The 22,000-nt window shown below is 36.4% G+C and overlaps 1 protein-coding gene across 9 annotated transcripts in view; it reads left to right on the forward strand.

The window, feature by feature from the left end:
• ATP8B4 (ATPase phospholipid transporting 8B4 (putative)) overlaps positions 1-22,000 on the forward strand; it is a 437,330-nt gene that overhangs the window by 71,181 nt on the left and 344,149 nt on the right. For 6 of the 9 annotated variants that reach the window (XM_074234707.1, XM_074234704.1, XM_074234702.1 and 3 more), the window contains exon 2: positions 7,450-7,539. The exons of 2 other annotated variants lie outside the window; for them this stretch is intronic. The gene's annotated coding sequence lies outside the window, so the exon portion shown is untranslated. Of the gene's footprint in view, positions 1-5,582; positions 5,702-7,449; positions 7,540-22,000 lie in introns of those variants that run through there. One more of the 9 variants, XM_074234705.1, reaches the window with a different exon arrangement.

Here is a 22,000-nt window from a genome sequence, read left to right on the forward strand (position 1 = left end):
GGCGAAGGAGGGGGCCAATGAGAGATATTTTGAAGGTAGAAATGACAAGAGTTGAAAATTGTTTGGATATGGGGAGGTAAATAAAAGTCAAGGATAATAACTTAGAAGCCTGGGTGATTGAGAAGATGGTAATACCTTTCATGTAATAGGGAATTTAGGAAGAGGGAAGGGTTTTGGGAGAAAGATTGAGTTCAGTTTCAAATGTTCTGAGTTTAAGTTTGAGATATTCAGTTTGAATGTCTAATAGGTAGATGGAGATTAGAGACTGGAGGTCAAGAGGGAGTTAGGGCTTGACATGCCTTACAATAAGAAATGAGGGGCAGCTAGGTGGTGCAGTGGATAGAGCACTAGCCCTGGAGTCAGGAGGACCTGAGTTCAAACCTGACCTCAGACACTTAATAAATGCCTAGCTGTGTGACCTTGGGCAAGTCAATTAATCCTATTGCCTCAAATAAACATTAAAAAAAAGGAAAAGGAGGGAAAGGGTATATAGATTAATAAGGAGAAAGGGAAAGAGGGAAAAAAAGGAGATGAAATGAAAGAGGAAGAGTGTATTGTTGTGAATAGGGCTCTAGATTTGGAGTTAGAAAGACCTGGGTTCAAATTTCACCTTAGAAACTTACAGTCATCTTTCTGTGCCTCAATCTCCTCATTTGAAAGGTTTCTTTTAGCTCTAAATCTATAAAGAAAAGAAGAAGAAAAGACAAAATCACAAAGGAAAAGAGAAGTAGAAAAAATGGAGAGAAGAGAAAGGCAAGAGCAGGGATGAAAAAACTCAAGTCAGGAAGTCCTGAGGTCAAGTATTGCCTACAATACATTTTAATTATGAAATGTTGACAAATGGTCTAACTTCTCCATGCCCCTCTCCACTGTATATTATTCTGAGAGCAAGTGCCTATTTGTATTGGGAGAGGAAATTATCCATGGGGAAAATCCAGTGCCAGTAAAAGCATGTTGAGACCACTCCTCCCAAATGAAAAAAGTGATCAGAAAAGATTTGAGAAAAAAGAAGAGGAATCAGAGATGAGAGAAAAATAATCGAAAGGAAAGGTAAAAAAGAAAGATGTTCAAATTCTGCTTATATGAGGAGAGAGCTCTGCTGTCATGCAGTCAGGTGGAGTTGTTTCTCCCAGTGAGCTCTCCTTCCTATCCTGCTCTAGGTTTGGAGAAAGTTGATAAAATTTGTTGCACCATTACTACTACTGGAGGGTAAAGACTGTTAGAAACCATGTATTGATGGTCTATCTGGTGCCTTGTTTGCAATAAGGGTGAACAAAGCATCCATAGTCAATTATAAGACACCTGGACCAGCAACTCTCTGAGATCCTATTCACCCAAAGCAGCCTCCCCCTTTCCCCCTCCCTCTCCCTTTCCCTCTTCCTTTACTCCCATCCTTCCCTCTCATAATCATTCCGGGCCTTTCTTTCACTTTCATTAAATTGGAATTTTGGATAGCAGCACCACTCCATCTTTCAAGACGTCATAGTTGGCAATATTAAAGTGATCTGAAATTCCTTTCTCCCTTTCTCTGTCTCTCCCTCTCTATCTTTCTCTGTCTCTTCTCATTTTTCTCTTACACACACACACACACACACACACACACACACACACACACACACACACACACCCCTTTCATATCCAATCAGTTGCCAAGCCCCTGATTTTACCTACATGCAACATATCTTTAATTTTTTTATTATTATGAAATGGATAAACACCAACAAACATGAATGTTTCCTTAATATGAGGAAAAAAGTAAAAGGATTAGGGCGGCTAGGTGGTGCAGTGGATAAAGCACCAGCCCTGGAGTCAGGAGGACCTGGGTTCAAATCTGGTCTCAGACACTTAATAGTTACCTAGCCGTGTGTGTGGCCTTGGGCAAGCCACTTAGCCCCATTTGCCTTGCAAAAACCTAAAAAAAAAATGTAAAAGGATTGTACATGACATTATGAATCTCCAGTCTCCATGAATTTCTTATATGCCTTACTTACTTTAAGTATTTGCTTATCAATGGTGTTAAACCCTTAGAAATAGAGCCATTATTTGCAGTATTATCATCATCTTCTGACCTTGAGACTAACAAGTAGGCTGATATTGACTTAGAAAGCCACAAATTAACAGCATCTGTGTTACATTACATGTTGTTAAACATTTCACAATTACAGTTTAACCTATTCAGGGTATTTTAGATTCAACTTGATAGCTCAACACTGCCTTGTTTGTCTGTTTCCCCTTCTGAACTTCCCTCTGCTCTCATCTGTGTATTTTTTTGAATGTTTCGTTGACTCTTCTTTTCCCTCTTTCCTCCTTCTCTTTTTTTCCCTCTGTATTACTCCTCCATCTAATACCCCATTCTTCCAATAAAAAAGCCTTATCTTTATTTTTTATTTTGGTTTTTGTAAGGCAGTGGGGTTAAATGACTTGCCCAAGTCACACGGCTAGGTAACTATTAAGTGTCTGAGGTCACATTTGAACTCAGGTCCTCCTGACTCCAGGACCAGCACTCTTTCCACTGTACTTCCCCACTGTATCACTGTAGCAGCCCCTAAAAGCCCCATCTTTAAACAAATGAGTTTAGTCCAACAAAACAATTTCACCTTGGTCACTTCTGAAAATATAAATCCCAGTGGCAGCTCTAGGCTGTAGACTCTTTACTGAAGAAAGAGAAACAACAATCATGGTCAGTCTTTTCAAGTAATGATTGCTTATTGCATCATCATTGTTCTTAAACTGGAGGCAGCTAGATGGAGCAGTGGATAGAGTACCTAGCCTGGAATGATGAAGACCTGATTTTAAATCCTGCCTCAGACATTTACTTGCTGTGTGATCATGGGCTAGTCATTTAGTTCTATTTACTGCAGGATTTGCTGAGGATAACAGCACCTACTTCCTTTGATTATGAGAGTCAATATTTGTGTGAAGCAGTACTTGGCATACTTAATACTTTTTTCCCCCTAAGTCTTTCACTGTTGATTCTCTTTAAAATGTTAACTTTTCTCCTGGTTCTTCTAAATTAAAGTCTGCATCAGTTCATATAGTCCATCTACATTTTTTTTTCTGAATTTACCCCACCGATGTTAGCACTATAACTTTCTATTATATTGCTATGCTGTAATTTATTTATAAATTTCCAATTGATAGGCACCCACTTCATTTCAATTTTTTTCTGTGCTACAAGAAGTGGCGTTAAAATATTTTACTTCATTGTGTTGTTTTTATTTGATCTCTTTTGGGTATATGCATACTAGCAGTATTGATGGGCTCTGGCATCAGGGGGACCTGAGTTCAAATCTGATCTCAGGCATTTGACATTTAGCAACTATATGACTCTGGGCAAGTCACTTGTCCCTGATTGGCAAGTCAGTTAAGGCCCAGGAGAAAGTGAGGCTGGTGACTTAGCACATCATCATCTCACTCAAATCCAATTCACATTCAAGTCATGACATTACCTTCTTGGTATTATGTCCCATATGTGGTCAAAGGCTGTTGGCATGCCTCCTCTTTGGTTGGTGGACAGCATGCCACAGAAAACAGATGATTGTCCTTGAAGTCAAACAACATGGCTTATGTCCCATCTTTGACAATTAATAGATCTGTGATGTTGGGCTTGATCTTTCTGAACTCTAGTGTTTTCAATAGGAATCACAATCTGACACTGCATTTTACAAGGTTATCATAAGGAAAGTGCCCTTTAATCCAAAGGTATAAGGACACCTTCCTGAGTACACCTTGCAGGGAACTCAACATTCCTAACCCTAGGAGTTCATCATTTGCCTCATTCCCTTTTTATTTCCCAAATGATTTAGAGAATTAACTTACATCACATCTTAATTTTTCTATCTCTCCTTTCAGTGATTCCAATATATTAGAGAAACAAAAAGAAGAGGCTTGTTTTTACAAAAAAGTTTGAGAACCTCTAGAATAGCTAGAGAAGCATAGATTCCTCTAATATTTTCTTTCTACCTTTCATCCAATTCTGTTTTTGTTATGCAGATAGCCTAAATCTCCTTTTGAAAAAATCAGTCCAAAAGCACATTTTTCCTCTTTTATTGGCTACGTGGTCTGTATGTTATATTCAACAGAACAAAAACTAGTTCATAAAGTAGAAAATTTCAAATTTGGATCTGATAAAGTAAAGCCAAGATTTGAAGGGTGGGGCAGGGAAATTGGATTAGCCCTGGTGTCAAGAAGGCCTGACTTCAATTTCACCTTTTTGGTACATAAGGGCCATGTAGTTCTCTGGGCAAGTCATTTAATCTCTTAAAACCCCAGACTATTCTCTAAGACTGAAAGTTGTGGATAAGCATTAGGGGAAGTAGTTTCATCACCAGAAGACTCTCCCCTCCCCCACTAATTAAAACAATCCAAATTTCTACCTCTTATCTATCTCTTTCCTTCCTCCAAAGGCAATCCTGACTTTTTATGTTCCATTCTACCTACTTTATGGTAGAATGAGGGAAAAAGTGCTAGATGTGATGCCAGATAACCTTAAATTCTATCCTGTTCTCTCCCTTTAAATCTGTGGGACCCTACAAAAGTGTTTAGATCTTTTGTTTTTTGTTGAATCACAGAATGTCAAAATTGGAGAAATCTCAGGGGTCATCTAGTCTTAAGCATACTTAAATGCACTCTGTAAAAAGAAAGGTTATTAAGCATAATTGGCATACCTTTTGGATGCTTCTTTTGAATTAAAGTTCAAACACCTGGAGCTAATATGCTATTAACAGGATATAGTTCAATCAAAGTGGGGCTTTTCTGGCTAGTGAAGAGATTGTTTGGGATAAAAATCCACTTAAAAACATTGAGAGACTCCTCTGAGCAAAAAGGAAAAAAGAAATTATTTACTTTTCTGTAGAGAAGTGCACACTCCAAGTCTCACAGAGATAGTGAAGATCAAGGAGCTGCCCCAACTGACAAGCAAGATTATATGGCCTAGTCCAATCCCCCCTCCCCCTGTCTTCCAACTTTATTGGTGGGGTCTTCAGAGTTATAATCTTTACATGAAAAAACTTACCCAGTAAGAAAGAGAAGAATAAAATGTTTTCATAAAATATTACCTCATCATCCAGATGGTGAGAATAACCTTCAGAGTTAAAACTATCTTAATGAAGTAATGTTTAAGTCTAGTAAAAATAGGTTTATCATAAAGTTATGAATTTGTCTTGGAAAGCAAGGTCTTTTAAGGAACAGTCTACTCTCCTCTCAGTAAAAATATCCTTATCGAGAAAACAGGTGGCATTACAAGTCTTATTTGAAATGCAAGCTCTTTCTTCTAAGAATAACCTAAGAATAATGGTTTTTTAAAAAACTTTTCATAGGGTGGTTAGGTGACTCAGTGGATAGAGCACTTCAGGGCCCTGGAGTCAGGAGTACCTGAGTTCAAATTCAGCCTCAGACACTTAATAATTACCTAGCTTTGTGGCCTTGGGCAAGCCACTTAACCCCATTGCCTTGCAAAAAAGAAATATTTCTTAACCCTGAGAAGATTTCACTAGGAATATTAAGAAGATTTTATTGGGAATATTCCACTCAAGATGGATAAGCCCAACCACTTCACAAAGAGGTTCATTTTTGTATGTAAGTGTGAATCTACTGGCAGTTGGAGGCAGCTAAGTGCAATAGATGGAATTGGAGATTTGGAATCAGGAAGACTGAAGTTCACATCTGGTTTCAAGACTTATTAGCAACTGGCACCTAAAAGGTACTTAATAGATGCTTATGTCAATAAAATGTTAATTAAAAATAGCATCTTCTCAGGATTATTGTGAAAATCAAATGAAATATTGTATGTAAAGTAATTGTATATCTTAAAGCACTATTAAAATTTTAATATTTTATTATTTGCTAACAAGTTTTAATTAGTTAATTTAATTAACAAGTTTATTAATAAGTTAATAAAATCTGATTGGAACTCAAAATTTAGACTTGGAAGTAACTTAGTGAATATCTAGTCCCACCTTCCTCCTTTTATAGATGAAGGTAGGGAAGCCCAAGCTGGGGAAATAACTTATCCAAGGTGTCAGTAGCAGCAGTTGAACACAGGACGCTCGACTCCAAATCTAGTGCTCATTCTGCCTTTTTAGTAACTTTAGTACTCTGTGAAGTCATACTTTCCTCTATAATAGGTGAAAGTAACTCCCAGAAAGTCGTAAAAACCAAAGCAAAATCCACTCCGAGCCCTCCCTGAAGAACAAACCAAAATGGGAAAAAACTGTACTTCATAATTCATGTCCCTCCTCGAGCAACTATGCAGCAGCTGCTTGAAGGAAGCTCACAATCTAGTTGTATTCGTGTTTCCTCATTTGTATCCTTCCGCTTTCACCCTTGATCCTGCGGGGCCGAGAGGGGAAAAAGAAAAATAAAATTGTTCCTGTTTTATTTCTCCCGACTCTGTTTCTCTGTCCCTGTCTCTCTTTGTCCCTGTCTCTCCCCGACCCATCTCCCACTGATGCTCACAGAGAATTCTAGGCTTTAAGGACCTTAATCCATATCCCATCTAAAGGTACAGTGCTTTCCTTTGGGAGTATTCTTTTCACAAAGAGGAAGGCTCTTTATCTTCATCAAGATAAAGGCACAATTAAGTTAACATTAACTCACATTCATGTGGCCCTCTGATCTTTACAGAGAGCCCTTTCCTTGCATGGTCTTTTGAAGGGAAGAAGTGGATATTTACATTGTCCCCATTATGGGAAAAATAGAGGTTCATCTTAGTTTTTTGACTTGTCTGTGGTCACTGAATTAAGTGGCAGAGGAGCTTGAATTTAGGTCTTTTGACATTTACTTTTCTTGCTCTACCTTGAAAGCTGTCTGGGGTAGAAGAGGGTGAATCATTCAGTACTCGTTTCCTCACCCCTTCAAGCTCCCTCTCTGCTTTCCTTCTTCTCACTTACCTTGGGCCCCATCACAACTGGAGTAGGTCTATGATGAACTTCGCATATTACTCTGCATGGTCAAAGATTGGCCAGGGATTGAGTGACCTATTTCTATTCCTTTTGGGAGATACTGGAGCCACAATTTGGAACTTCAACAGGTTCCTTATTGGGGGGTTGGGGCGAGGAGAATACACTTAAAACTAAACTAGAAACATGAAAGGAAAAGAAAAAACCTAATTAAACAGCAACTATTTTGTAAATCACCTATACATCCCTTTTATTTCTTCCTTATTTCTCTGCTTTCTCCTCTCATACAAGTACATTGACCCAAATATTATGAAACTTATGTACTTGTAAGTGATATAAAGGAACCAGACAATAGAAGGACTGTGCTTAGGGCTCTCTCCCTCCAATTTAGAGTGGGGAATCATTTAAATAACTTTGTTTTGCTTTTGTTCCCATTTTTGACTCCCCAGTTTCTGAATTATAAAGGTCTACTTATAGAATTAGGTTTGAATTTTTTTTAATTTAATAACTTGGTTTATACTGGCTGATTTTGCTTTTTCATTTTTCCCAGACTCTCTTTGAACCAGGAGCTAAGTAAAAGATGGTTATGTTTGGTCTGGCAACAGTGAGAGGGAGACAGAAAGACTGCTGTAGAGTTCTGGTAAGTTGAGAAATTTATAACAATGAAAAGACAAAATTTTAATTCTCAAAGAATGCTTAGCATCTATTTTTAGAACTATAGCCAGTCTTTGTTTTAAAGAGGCAGTGGAAAGTCAAGTGGGTTTAAAGTTAGAAAAGACCTGGGTTCACATTTTACCTTTAACACAGGATCAACTTCTAAAGGATTCAAATAACTCTGACTACAAATTGGAGACTGAATTATTAGGGGAGACTTTCTCCTCACTGAGAATTCCCTACCCTATGGAAATCATAGACAGTTATGTACTAAGGGTGGATAGAATGCAGGACCTGGAATCAGGAAATCTCATCTTTTTTGCATTCAAATGTGACCTCAGACACCTATTGCTGTGGGACCCTGGGCAAGTTTCTCAAGTCTGTTTACCTCAGTTTCCTCATCTGTAAAATGAACTGGAGAAGAAAATGGCAAACCATGCCAATATCTTTGCCAATAAAACCCCAGTGGAGTCAGAAGAGTTAGAAAGACTGAACAACCACAATAGAAATCATGGGTATATATATATCAAAAACAAGTCAAAAAATCCAACAATGACAATAACAAGACCAAAACCCCAAACCAACCAAAACCCAACAGCCTAAGAAAACATACTTATGATGTCTGCTTCATAGGATTCTTATTGAATTACTTTGGAAATTATAAAATGCATCTTTCTCCCAAATTTAGGCAACATATTTATCCTGGAATAGCTTTGCCCTTCCTAGCACAGTACCTTGGTGGCTACCCCCAACTAAGTCTTCTTTCTACCTCTTTGGCTTGCTCTTCCTTTCTTTACTGGAATCTCCTACTTTCAACTATCAGCACTTCAATCTTTACTGGATCTTTCAAGAAACCACAAGCCAAAAGAAACTACCCCTTTGCCACCTGATTAGAAGAGATACTTTCTATATACCATGGTAAACTTATGGACTGAGCTGGTGGCACCAGCAGACAATATTATTATTATTATTGTTATTATTATTATTGTTATTATTATTATTATTATTATTTAGAAGATCTGGAAAAATTGAGAGAAATTTAGTGGTGATTGACAGGAAGCTTGGTCTAGTGGACAGGAAAGTGAAGCTGGCCTTGGAACCTTGAACTTGGGATCAAGCTGTGCTCCTAACATATATTGACTTTATTAGACTGAGCAAATTATTCAGTCTCTCAAAGTAGTCCCAGGAAACCCACTGAGTCTATAAGTTGCAAATCAAGTAATGATCTGTCATGATAAAAAAAAATCCTTGTTTGAATCCTCCTATACCTGTGAAATCACAGATTTGCTTTCCCTTCCCCTAAATGGATAATGGGACTCTATGTGAACAGCCAGCGGTGTCTTTCCCTAAAACATCCTTTAATATCACCAACAGAATCCAAACATTGGGCTCCTGGACCAAGGGTATACCTTAGTATGGCAAGGCTTCCTCCCCCTCTCCTTTTTTAGTTCTTTGGATGATTTTTATTTGTTAGCAAAATGATACTCACATTTCTAAAATGCATTAAGGTATTCTGACTTTTGCTACTCTTCTACCTCCTCCCTGGCAGACTTGCCCTCTTTCCTTCTTTATTTTGGGTGTTGTTTTCTTCTCCCTTGAGGGGAGAGAGTCTTTTTTTTGCTTCTTTTGGTATTCTCAGTGCTTAGCAATTGCTTAATTAATGTTTTATCTTCAATCCATTTATCTTTCATCGATCTCTATTATCCATCCCTTTTTCATCATCTTTTGTTTTTTTAGGTTTTTGCAAGGCAAATGGGGTTAAGTGGCTTGCCCAAGGCCACACGGCTAGGTAATTAAGTATTTGAGACCGGATTTGAACCCAGGTACTCCTGGCTGGTGCTATATCCACTGTGCCACCTAGCCACCCCTCATCATCTATTTTTATTTCTTTCTGCCTGTCTTCTTCTGCTGACTCAGCTGTTTATCATTTATCTAATGCTTCCCTCACAACAGTATTATGGTGCAAGTAGTATAAGTATTATTATCCCCACCTGACATAAATATAATAATTATGAGTAGGATTTATAGCTTGTCTTAATGCTTGCAAAGCCCTTTAATATGTGATATTAATATATAATATAATATTTGATTATAATATAGATATGTGCATGTTTAAATATAAAGCTATAATACATATACATATTTACATATACCTATATGTATTTATCTACCTATTACAATTTTGTTTTCCATATGTATAATACTTTAAGGTTTCCAAAGTGCTTTCCTCATCCAAACCCTCTGAGCTAGGCAGGGAAAGTATTTTTATCTGCACTTTACAGATGAGAAAATTATGACTTGTCTGTGGTCACATAGTAGCAAATTCAGGTAATATCTTTCTGTCATCTAATATCTAATACTATTCATCCATCTGTCCATCCATTCATCCATGCATCCATCCATTTATGACTCTCTCTCTCTCTCCCGTCTATCTATCCATATGTCCAACACAACAATCCTATGAAGTAGTGCAAATATTATCCCCATATGTTAGATAAATAAAATAATAATAACACATTTATATCTCACTTTAAGGTTCACAAAACATTTTACACACATATGTAGTATATATTTATATTTGCAATGTATTTGTGATTATACATTTATTTATATTTTTGTTTATATATTTATAGAAATATAAATATATGTATAGGTAATATATCTATTTCCATATCTCTATCTATCTATTGATTTATCCAGGATCAGAAAAGTAAAAAGAACATCCCAGGATCACATAGCTATTGAGTACCAGTGACAGAATTTAGACCTGAGCATTCTGACTTCAAATTCTACACTTTAATACATCATACTGTTAAGAAAATCAAATTATATTATCTGTGAACAAAGTATCTCAGATTCTAATGAAGTTTTAGTTAAAAGTATCTTGGTTTACTTAAGAGATATATTATTGTTATGCGATAGCTATGAAGGAACCATCAAAAGAAAGATCAAATTTTAAAAGTATGGTTTAACTTGTGACTTCTCAGAATGGAAGGATTTAAAGATAATTGGAAAGAGGTAGTTTAAGTCATTTCAAAAATAGGTTGCTTAGAATGAATGGGAATAATAAAAGGATTTTAAAATTTAGAAAATATTTTTTGGAAGAGTATGATCAATTGCAGTGAGAGGCAAAATTCAGCAATAGAATTACTTTCAGAGTTAGGAAGACTTGGGTTCAAATCCTACTTCTCACACTATGTGTGTGGTTAGCAGATCAAGTAATCTCTCATTGCCCCAGGCAACTCTCTGTGACTCAATGCAGAGCTGGTACTTATCTGTATTGGTAGAGGACAGCTCTTCAATACTTCTTTATTCCAATATTCCTATACCAACAAAGTTATTGATTCAGTTAAAAAAGACACAATGCTGTCATTGATGCCTGGTTCATGATACTGGATCTTTTAAATGAACACTGAATTTCAGGAGATATTACATCAAGGTGAGTGGGATAGGCAAGTAACATTTTCCTCATTTATAAAATGGGGGTAACAATACTTGTTCTGCCTCACTCATGGGGTCTGTGTGAGGAAAGTATTTCAGAAGCCTTAAGATATTTTAAAGATAGAAATTATTATTGCCTATAATAGTGATCACTAGCTAACAATTACATAGCATTTTGGGATATGCAAAACATTTTACATGTATTATCTTACTTTAACTTCACAGTAAATCCTGAGGTAGATATTATTAATATCCCTGTTTTACCAGTGAGGAAACTGGTTGATGTTAAATTCCTTGCCTACCTGATGAAGGATTTGAACCCAATTTTTCCTGACTTTGAATCAAGTATTAACTCCATTATGTCACCTAGTGCTTCATAATTTCCTTTATAGTATGGATTATTATTTTATACCAGTTACCTTTTGGTTGGAAAGAGTCCCTTAAGTCACCTTGTTAAGCTTGTCAAACTGACAAGATGAAATAAGAAGAAAGGAACAAGATCCCTCAGAAATTTGAAGTAAATGTTGAACTCAGAACAGGGTTTATCTTTTTTTAAAAAAAACATTCATATTAATCATGTTGTGAAAGAAGAACCGATTCAAAAAAGGGGAAAACATGAGAGGAGAAAAAAATAATTCATAAAACAAATTTTAGAAATTGAAAATAGTAAATTTTGGTCTGCATTCAGACTCTGTAGTTCCTTCTCTGGATGTGGATTTTCCATTGCACATCCTTTAGAATTATCTTTGATTATTGTACTGCTGAGAGTGAGTCCATCATAACTAATCTTCCTGGATCCATGTTATTCCCTTCTATATGTCTCTTTCTTTTTTATTAATACTTTTTTTTTATTAATATTGTATTTGTTTTCCAATTATATATAATATATACAATTATATACAATAATAGTTTCAACTTATCATTCCCTCCCACTCTCGCAGTCTGGTAATCTTTACATTGTTTCCATGCTATACATTGATTGAAATTGAATGTGTTGAGACACATGACAAATCATATCCTTGAGGAGAAAATAAAATATTAGAGGTAGCAAAATTATGTAGTATATAAGATACTTTTAATTTTTTTAACTCAACAAGAAGTTTTTTAATTCTTTGAAATAAAAAAGTTGATATTATTCTGAATCCCATCACCTTTTTCTACTCAACAAGACATGCCTTCTCACAAAACAAAACAAAAAGCAGTTTAGCAAAACTAACACATTGACTGAGTCTGACAGTATATGAAATACTCCATAGTGCATTCTTCTGTTTCTTTAGTGAAAGGAGGCACAGCTTTTCATGTCTTCTTCGAGGTAAGTCTTGGTTATAATTAAACAGTATGTTCAGTTTGGGTTTGTTCTTATCATTCACATTGATGTAGTCATTGTGTATTTGGTTTTCCATGTTTCCTTTCCTTCATTTTGTATCAGATGATAGAAATCTTCCTAGGTTTTTCTGAATTCTTCACATTCATATTTTTTATGCTAGACATGTGATTTCACTGATATAGGGCACTCATACTAAGGAAACTTCCTCTACAGTTCACCACCTGTTCTGCAACTTATATTTGCAGAGACTTTCCTGTGTCATTGAGGGATTAAGTGTCATTTTTTTATTTACTCATTACTAAAATATTCTTAAGAGTAAACATAATACCCCCTCTCCCACAAAAATATAAAACCTCATGAGAAATAAAGTAAAAGAAAGAGAAAAAATGTGTTTCAGTCTGTGTTCTGATACCATCAGCTCTGTCTTGGGTGGATCACATTCTTTATCATAAGTCCATCATAGTAATTACTTCTATATTTTTCCACAGTTGCTGTTGCTGATTGTAATTCCCTCCATTCATTCCTCCCCACTACCATCTATTATATTTTCTATCTCCTTTCACTCTGTCTCTCTTCAAAAATGTGCTGTGGGTCAGCCAAGTGGTGCAGCAGCCAGAGTACTGGCTCTGGGGCCAAGAGGCCCCAAGCCCACATCCCACCTCACAGACCCAGCAACCACCTGGTGCTGTGGTCCTGGACAGGCCACCCAATCCCAGCACCTTGAAAAAAGTAAAAAAGAAAATGTGTGATATCTGACTATTTTCTCCTATGATCTACCCTCTCCTATATCACCCACATCCCCCTCCCCTCCCTCATCCCCTTCTCTCCTTTTTCTTCTAGATGTCTATACTTTGTTGAGTGTGTATGCTGTTTCCTCTCTGAGCCATTTCCAATGAGAATGAGGGATGCCACATCCCCTTCACCTTCCCCCTTCCAAACCATTGCAAAAGCTACATGAAATATCTTTTATATGTAATACCTTAGCCTATTGTACCTCTCCTTTCCCTTACTCCCAGTACATTTCCCTTTCATCTATTGACTCCATTTTTTGCAATATATTATAAATTCAAATTCAGCTCTCTCCTGTGCTTCATCTCTAAAAGCACCTTCTACCTGCTCTATTAAATGAGAAGGTTCATATGAGTATTATCAATATCAACTTTCCATGCAGAAATACATGCAGTTTATCATCACTAAGTCCCTCACAATTTACCCTTCTCCTCCACTCTCTATGCTTCACCTGAGTCCTGTACTTGAAAGTCAAACTTTCTGTTCAGCTCTGGTCATTTCAATAGGAACATTTGAAATTCCTGTTTCATTGAAAGTCCATCTTTTTTTCCTGGAAGAGGATGTTCAGTTTTTCTGGGTAGTTGATTTTTTTGGTTGCATTCTAAGCTATTTGCCTTCCAGAATATTATATTGTTAGCCCTTCAAACTCTTAAAGTATTTGCTGCTAAGTCTTCTATGATCCTGACTGCAACTCCATGATATTTGAATTGTGCCCTTCTGGCTGCTTGTGATATTTTCTCTTTGACTTCGGAGTTCTGGAACTTGGCTATAATATTCCTGGGGGTTGTTTTTTGTATCTCTTTTTGGGGGAGATTAGTGGATTCTCTCAATTTCTATTTTGCCCTCTGCTTCCAGGATATCAGGGCAATTTTCCTGTAGGAACTCTTTAAAAATGAGGTCAAGGCTCTTTTCCTGATCATGACTTTCAGGTATGCCAATAATTTTTAAATTATCTTTCCTGAATCTGTTTTCCAGGTCAGTTGTTTTTTTTCAATGAGATATTTCACATTTTCTTCTAATTTTTCATTCTTTTGGTGTTGAACTATTGTGTCATGATTTCTTACAAAGTCTGATGTAAGCTGATGCTTCCTTTAGCTCCATTCTACATTTGAAGGATTTGTTTTCCTAAGAGAGTTTTCTTATCTCCTTTTCCATCTGGCCAATTCTGCTTTTAAAGCATTCTTCTCCTCAATAACTTTTTGAACTTATCCATTTGACCAAAGCTGGTTTTTAATGTTATTTTCTTTAGCATTTTTTTGGATGTCCTTGACTAAGCTGCTGACTTCTTTTTCATGTTTTTCCTGCATCTCTCTCATTTCTTTTTCCAATTTTTCCTTTTATCTTCCTTACTTGATTTTCAAAATCTTTTTTGAACTCTGTCATAGCCTGAGTCCAACTTCTATATTTCTTGGAATCTTTAGATGCAGAAGTTTGGACTTCTTCATTTTCAAATTGAGTATTTTGGTCCCCCATGGGACCAAAGTAATTGTCTGTGGTCAGGTTCTTTTTTTCCCCTATTTACTCATTTCCCCAGCCTGTACCTGGTTTTGGGGTACTTCTTGAGCTTTTGAGTATTATTGGGGCATCCCCACAAGGACCTCAATGTGTGAGGCTCTGACTGCTCTCCTGGTCTGTGAATGACCAGGAAGCTCACCCCTCTATCATGGGGTTGTGTGTGTGTGGGGTGTATCCCTGCTCTATAGGGGGCCTAGACTGAGAGCAGGGTCTTAATGTGTCCAGAGCTCCAGAGTCCTGTTCCAAGGTTGGCAGTCCCCCTCCACTGCCTTATCTTTGGTGGGCTGAGCAGTCAGGGTGCAGCTGCCTGTAGGCTCCTGCTGGGCAACTACATGGGCTTGCTTCTGTTTCCTGGATCTGGGCTGCTGTGGCCAGGCTGAGTGCAGTGGCCACGCTGAAGGCCTGGGTTTTGCGCTCTCGCTCTGGCAGAGGTCTCCCTGTGGCTCTTCCAAGTTGTGCTTGGTGCTCCCTGGGGTGGAGGTCAGGAAACTGATTCTGTTGCCAGGAGCCAGGGCTCCCAGTGTAAGACCCTGAGTCTCAAAATCTGTGAACTTTAGCCTGAATTCCTGTAAAACCCTGAATGTTGAAACCTATGAACTGTTGCCTAAATTCTGCCTCTAAGTCCCTGCTTGGTCAGCTAGCTGGATTTCTGCAAGATCAGCTCCTGAAGATTCTGCCTGGTCAGCCCTAGGACCATGCAGCAGGGGGGCTTCTCCGAGGACCTGCATCCAATAAGACCACACCACACCATCTCAAGACAATCTGCAGGCAGATGCTTGAAACTCCCCTACCAAACCATATATAAGGTCTCTCCTCACTTTACTCGGGGTTCCAGGATCCTAGCCCTGACCTAGGACGGAACCCTAGTTCGAGCTAGTTTAATAAACCCTTGCTATCGCATCTCCATCGTGTCAAGTGCCTCTGTTCTGCAATTGGAGACATCCCTCTCAGACCTTAACACCAGGCACCCTGGGGCTGTTCCTGGGAGACTGAAGTTCTTTTGCTCTGGCATGGCCACCCCTCCAACCCTGTGGAGCAGAGTTTTTCCCCTATTTTCCAGGTTACCTTGGGCTGGAGTGTTACTTCATAGGATCTTTCTGTGGGTTCCGTCTCTCAAAAATTTAGTTAGAGCCATAATTTTAAGGTTTTTGAAACATTTTGGAGAGAGCATCTAAGAGAGGCTCTTCTCCTGATGCCATCTTAGCTCCATCCCCATAAGATACTTTTTTAAAAAAAAATAAAGGTAATAGACTTTGATCTTTAAACTCAAGAGTTCATTCTCTGGATAGATATGGTATTCTCCATCATAGGTACTTTAAAATTGTCCCTAATTATTGCTTTGATGGAATAAGCAAGTCCATTAAGGTTGATCATCACCCCCATGTTGCTGTTAGTATGTACAATGCTCTTCTGGTTCTGCTCATCTCGCTCAGCATCAGTTCATGCAAGTCTTTTCAGGCTTCTCTGAAATCCCATCCTTCATGGTTTCTAATAGAACAATAGTGTCCCATAACACATATACCACAGTTTGCTCAACCATTCCCCAACTGATGGACATTCACTCAAATTCCAGTTCTTTGCTATCATTTAACAGAGCTGCTATGAATATTTTTGTACAAGTGATGTTTTTTACCCTTTTTCATGATCTATTCAAGGTATAGATCCAGTAGTGGTATTGCTGGATCAAAGGGTATGCACATTTTTATTGCCCTTTGGGGTATAATTCCACATTGCTCTCCAGAAAGGTTGGATGAGTTCACAGTTCCACCAACAATGTATTAGTATCCCAGATTTCCCACATCCCTTCCAACATTGATCATTGTCCTTTCTGGTCATATTGGCCAATCTTATAGGTGTAAGATGATACTCAGAGATACTTTAATTTGCATTTCTCTAATCAGTAATTATTTAGAGAATTTTTTCATATGACTATGGATGGATAGCTTTGATTTCTTCATCTGTAAATTGCCTTTGCATATCCTTTGACCATTTGTCAGTTGGGGAATGTATTCCCAATTTACTACATTTCTTTTGTTCTTGGTTACAGTGGTTTTGTCTATGCAAAAGCTTTTTAATTTAATGTAATTAAAATTATCTAATTTGTTTTTAATTATATTCTCCATCTTTTCCTTGGTCATAAACTGCTTCTCTTTCCATAGATCTGACAGGTAAACTATTTCTTGATCTTCTAGTTTGCTTATAATATTGCCTTTTATGTCTACATCCTGCACCCATTTTTCTCTTACCTTGGTATAGGGTGTGAGATGTTGGCCTAATCCAAGTTTCTGCCATACCACTTTCCAATTTTCCCAACAGTTTTTTGTTGAAGAAAGAGTTCTTATCCCAGAAGCTGGATTCTTTGGGTTTATAAAACAACAGATTGCTATAATTGTTTCCTGCTGTCTCTTTTGTACCTAATCTATTCCATTGCTCTACCACTCTATTTCTTAGCCAGTACCAGACAGTTTTGATGATTGATGCTTTAAAATATAATTTTAGATCTGTTAAGGCTAAGCCATCTTCTTTTGCACTTTTTTTCATTACATCCCTTGATATTATTGATTTTTTATTTCTCCATATGAATTTAGTTACAAATTTTTCTAGCTCATTAAAGTAATTTTTTGGAAGTTTGATTGGTAAGGCACTAAATAAGTAGTTTAATTTAGATAGAATTGTCATTTTTATTATATTAACTCGGCCTTTCCATTAGCAGTTGATATTTTCCCAGTTATTTTAATCTGATTTTATTTATGTGAAAAGTATTTTATAGTTGTTTTCATAGGGTTTCTGAGTCTGCCTTGGCAGGTAGACTCCCAAGTATTTTATATTGTCTAAAGTTACTTTATTTCATTTTATTTTTTAGGTTTTTGCAAGGCAAATGGGGTTAAGTGGCTTGCCCAAGGCCACACAGCTAGGTAATTATTAAGTGTCTGAGACAGGAGTTGAACCCAGGTACTCCTGACTCCAGGAGCAGTGCTTTATCCACTGCACCACCTAGCCACCCCTCTAAAGTTACTTTAAATGGAATTTATCTTTCTAGTTCTTGCTGCTGTATCTTGAGTAATATATAGAAATGCTAAGGATATGTGTGGGTTTATTTTATATCCTGAGACTTTGCTACAGTTGCTAATTATTTCTAGTAGTTTTTAGATGATTTTTTTTTTTTTTAGGATTCTCTAAGTACACCATCATGTCATCTGCAAAGAGTGAGAGAGTTTTGTTTCTTCCTTCCCAGTTCTAATTCTTTCAATTTCTTTTCCTTCTCTTGTTGTTGAAGCTAACATTTCTAATGCAATATTGAATAGTTGTGATAACAGGCATCCTTGTTTCATCCCTGTTCTTATTGGAATGCTTCTACCTTATCTGTGTGTCTTTTTCTTTGTATCCTTTTTTTACTTCTTTATTGCCAGAAATCTGACCCTATGAAAATACAGCATCAGCAGATTCCTTTGAGGTATTTAAACCCCAAAGTCACTTAACCAAATACTTAACCAGGATTTGTAGAAGTCTTAAAGATTTTCAGATTGCTTTTATCACTACAACCCGGTGAAATAGTAATACTATGGTGACTCAGTTTAATGAATGAAAAAACTGAAACTCTGGTCAAAGTCCTTGTGAATATTTGAAGTAAGATTCAAACCCAGATCTCAACTCCAAGTCCAGTTTTCTACCCATTATACCATTTAGTTCTCTTAATTTAAGGATTGTATAATATGGCATTTTAAGAACATGAATCTTGAGTTGGAAGGAATTTCAGCTGAGGTCTAGGGAAAACAAGTGGTTGTCTAGGGACAAACACTGTGAGTGACAGAGGTGGGATTTGAATCTGGATTCATTGATTCCAGAGATTATTTTGTTATTGATCATCTAGATTGTTTTAAGATAGCCAACTACTAAATGTGAAGAAATGTAAAGTGACTGTTGATGCATTTTTACATTTCTGGCCCTTTGGGTCACCATAAAATATTTCATTCTCTGTCAGATTCTTCTTCTTCAAAAAAACATATATTATTTATTTTTAATAATCATTAAAATTGTTTTTGAATTTTAAATTCTCTGACTCTCTCCTGTGTCTCTTCTCTGCTCATTGAGAAAACAATACATATATCAATTATATATGTGAAATCATATAAAACATATTTGTGTTTTAGCTATGTTGCAAAACACAAGAGAAAGAAAGTTAAAAAAATTATGTTTTAATCTACATTCAGACTCTATCAAATGTTTCTTTGGTTGTGGAGAACATTATTCATCTTAAATCTTCTAGAATTAGAATAGCTAAATCATTCAAAATAATCTTCATGCAATACTGCTATTACTGTGTTCCATATTATCCAGGTTCTTTTCACTTCACTTTGCATTAGTTCTTATGTCTTTTCAGGTTTTATTGAAATTATCCTTCTTGTTATTTTTTTTATAGCACTATGGTATTCCATCACAATCATTGTTGAGCATCCTCTCCATTTTTTTTTGCCACTGCAGAAAGAGGTACTATAAATATTTTTGCATATATAAGTCATTTCCCTTTTTCTTTGATCTTTTTGGGGGCATAAACTAGTGTTATGACTTGGTCAAAGAAAATGCAAAGTTTGCTAGCCCTTTAAATTATCTTTCTTCATGATGGTTGGACTAGTTCACAGTTAGCTTATGACAACTCTTCTTAATATAGACCTGTCATGTTTTCATTGATTGTGATCACTGAAAGGTAATTAACAGATTAAGTTTTCTTTTGGAACTGGCAAATGGTCTAGTGGAAAAAGCATTGAATTTGGAATCAGATGTCATCTTAGGTAGTTTGGGCTCTTCACACTAATTTTTGCAGCTGAGGAAAATAAAACCCGTACAAGGGGTGACTTGCCGGTAGATACCTAATCATGTGATGAAGGCAAGATAAATCCAAGTCTTTTGAATCTAATTCTTCACCACTAAAAAAACTGTTATGAATATTTTGGAACTGTAGGACTTTCCCTATTCTTTCCTTTGTGCCATGCTGTCTCAAAGCTTTTGACTTAAAGCTACAGATTTTCTAAAATTTATTTTTTATTTTTTTGTAGTTTTTGTTTGAGATATGTCTGACTCTTTGTGACCTTATTCGGGGTTTTCTTGGCAAAGATACTGGAGTGGTTTGCCATTTCCTTTCCCAACTATTAGTATTTAAAAGCAGAAGCATTTTAGAAGTGTAATCTTTGTTTTTCCTCCAGAGAAATTTAACTTAACAAGTACCTAATTTTTAAAAAAATTTATTTATTTCTCTTCATCCATATGCACATGCATATTTCCAAGTTACAAAATTTCCCTCCACCCTCCCTTCCCACCCCACCCTCTCCTCAGCAGGGAAGAGTCACATTGGCATTTTACATACAAAGTTTGATAAACATGTTTACAAATGAGTAATTTTTGGCATGAGGAATTAGGTTTAAGGGAAAGAGATACATAAGAGTTAATTTTTATAAAGTGTTCAACAGATTCTGAAGGGTTAGTTTTTTTTAAATGTGTGTTTTGTTTTTCTTCTTCTGGATGGGGATAATATAGTCCATAGCTAGTCAAATACAGTTGTCCTAGCTCTGGTCTGCTGAGAGGAACTGCTTCCATTCAGGTTGTTCATCTCATAATGTTGTTGCTGATGTGTACATTGTTCTCTTGGTTCTACTCCCTTCGCTCAGTATCAGATCCCATAAGTCTTCCATGCTTCTCTAGAGTCCAACCATTTATGATTTCTTATGGAACATAGTATTCATGTACCATAATGTGTTTGGCCATTCCCTAATTGATGGACATCCCCTCAGTTTCCAATTCTTTGCCACTAAAAAAAGAGCTGCTATGAATATTTTGGAACTGTAGGACTTTCCCTATTTTTTATAATTTCTTCTGGATATAGACCTAGAATTAGAATTGCTGGGTCAAAGGTGTGAACAGTTTTATTGCCCTTTGGGTTCCATATTGCTCTCCAGAAAGGTTAGATCCGTTCACAACTCTACCAGCAATGCATCAATGTCCCAATCCTCCCACAACCTCTCCAACATTGATATCTTCCCTTTTTCTCATCTTGGCTAATCTAATAGAAGTGAGATGATATCTCATTGTTGTTTTAATTTACATTTCTCTAATGAATAATGATTTGGAGCATTTTTTCATATGAATATATATAGCTTTAATTTCTTCATTTGAAAACTTTATGTTCTTATCCTTTGATCATTTATCATTTGGGGAATGACTTGTGATCTTATAAATTTGATACAATTCTCTATATATTTTAGAAATAAGAAATTTATAAGAACTCCTAGTTGTGAAGATTGTTTCTGAGATTTGCCAGAGAAGTTTGTATTTATTATTTATATTATTATTATTATTTTTGCAAGGCAAATGGGGTTAAGTGGCTTGCCCAAGGCCACACAGCTAGGTAATTGTAAGTGTTTGAGGCTGCATTTGAACTCAGGTACTCCTGACTCCAGGGCTGGTGCTCTATCCACTTAGCCACCTAGCTGCCCCTATTATTTATATTATTCTTGTTTTCTTGGATATAATTATCACTTCTATTGTTTGCTGTTTGATCTATTAATTATTTAAGATAAAGTTATTCAATTCCAATTAGTTCTTGTTTATCTTTCCTGGAACTCTTTATTACATGTAATTTTTATTGCATCAGTCTGAGAAGTGTATTTTTATTATTTCTGCCTTTCTGCTTTCCTTCTAATTTTGGCTGCATTGATTTTAATAGTGCAAAACCCTTTTTTCAAAATCATTCATTTTGTTTATAATGTGCTCTAATTCTTCTTTGATCATAAATTTATCCCCTTTCCATAGATCACATAGAGTATTTTTTTTTGTCTGTTTTGTTTATGGTATTGCTCTTTATGTCTAAATCCTGTACCCATTTTGACCTTGTTTTGGTATAGGGTGTAAGATATGGATCCATGACTAGTTTTTGCCATACTGTTTTCCAGTTTTCCCTACATTTTTTTGTCAAATAATGAGTTCTTATTCCAGAAGCTGATGTCTTTAGGTTTGTCAAATAGTACATTGCTGTAGTCTTTTACTGCAGTTTCTTTTTAATCTATTCTACTGATCCATTACTCTATTTCTTAACCAGTACCAGACAGTTTCGATGACTGATGCTTTATAGTATAATTTTAGATCTGGTAGAGCTAGGCCACCTTTTTTGCATTTTTTTTCAATCAGTTACCTTGCTATTCTTGCCTTTTTGTTGCTCCAACTGAATTTTGTTACCTTTTTTCCAAACTTGATAAAGTAATTATTTGGTAGTTTGATTGGTATGGAACTGAATAAATAATTTAATTTGGGTAAATTGTCAGTTTTATTATATTAGCTCTACCTAACCATGAACATTTGACATTTTCCCCATTATTTAGATCTG

This window comes from Macrotis lagotis, chromosome 4 (genome assembly GCF_037893015.1).
Source record: "Macrotis lagotis isolate mMagLag1 chromosome 4, bilby.v1.9.chrom.fasta, whole genome shotgun sequence".
Lineage (NCBI taxonomy): Eukaryota > Metazoa > Chordata > Mammalia > Peramelemorphia > Peramelidae > Macrotis > Macrotis lagotis.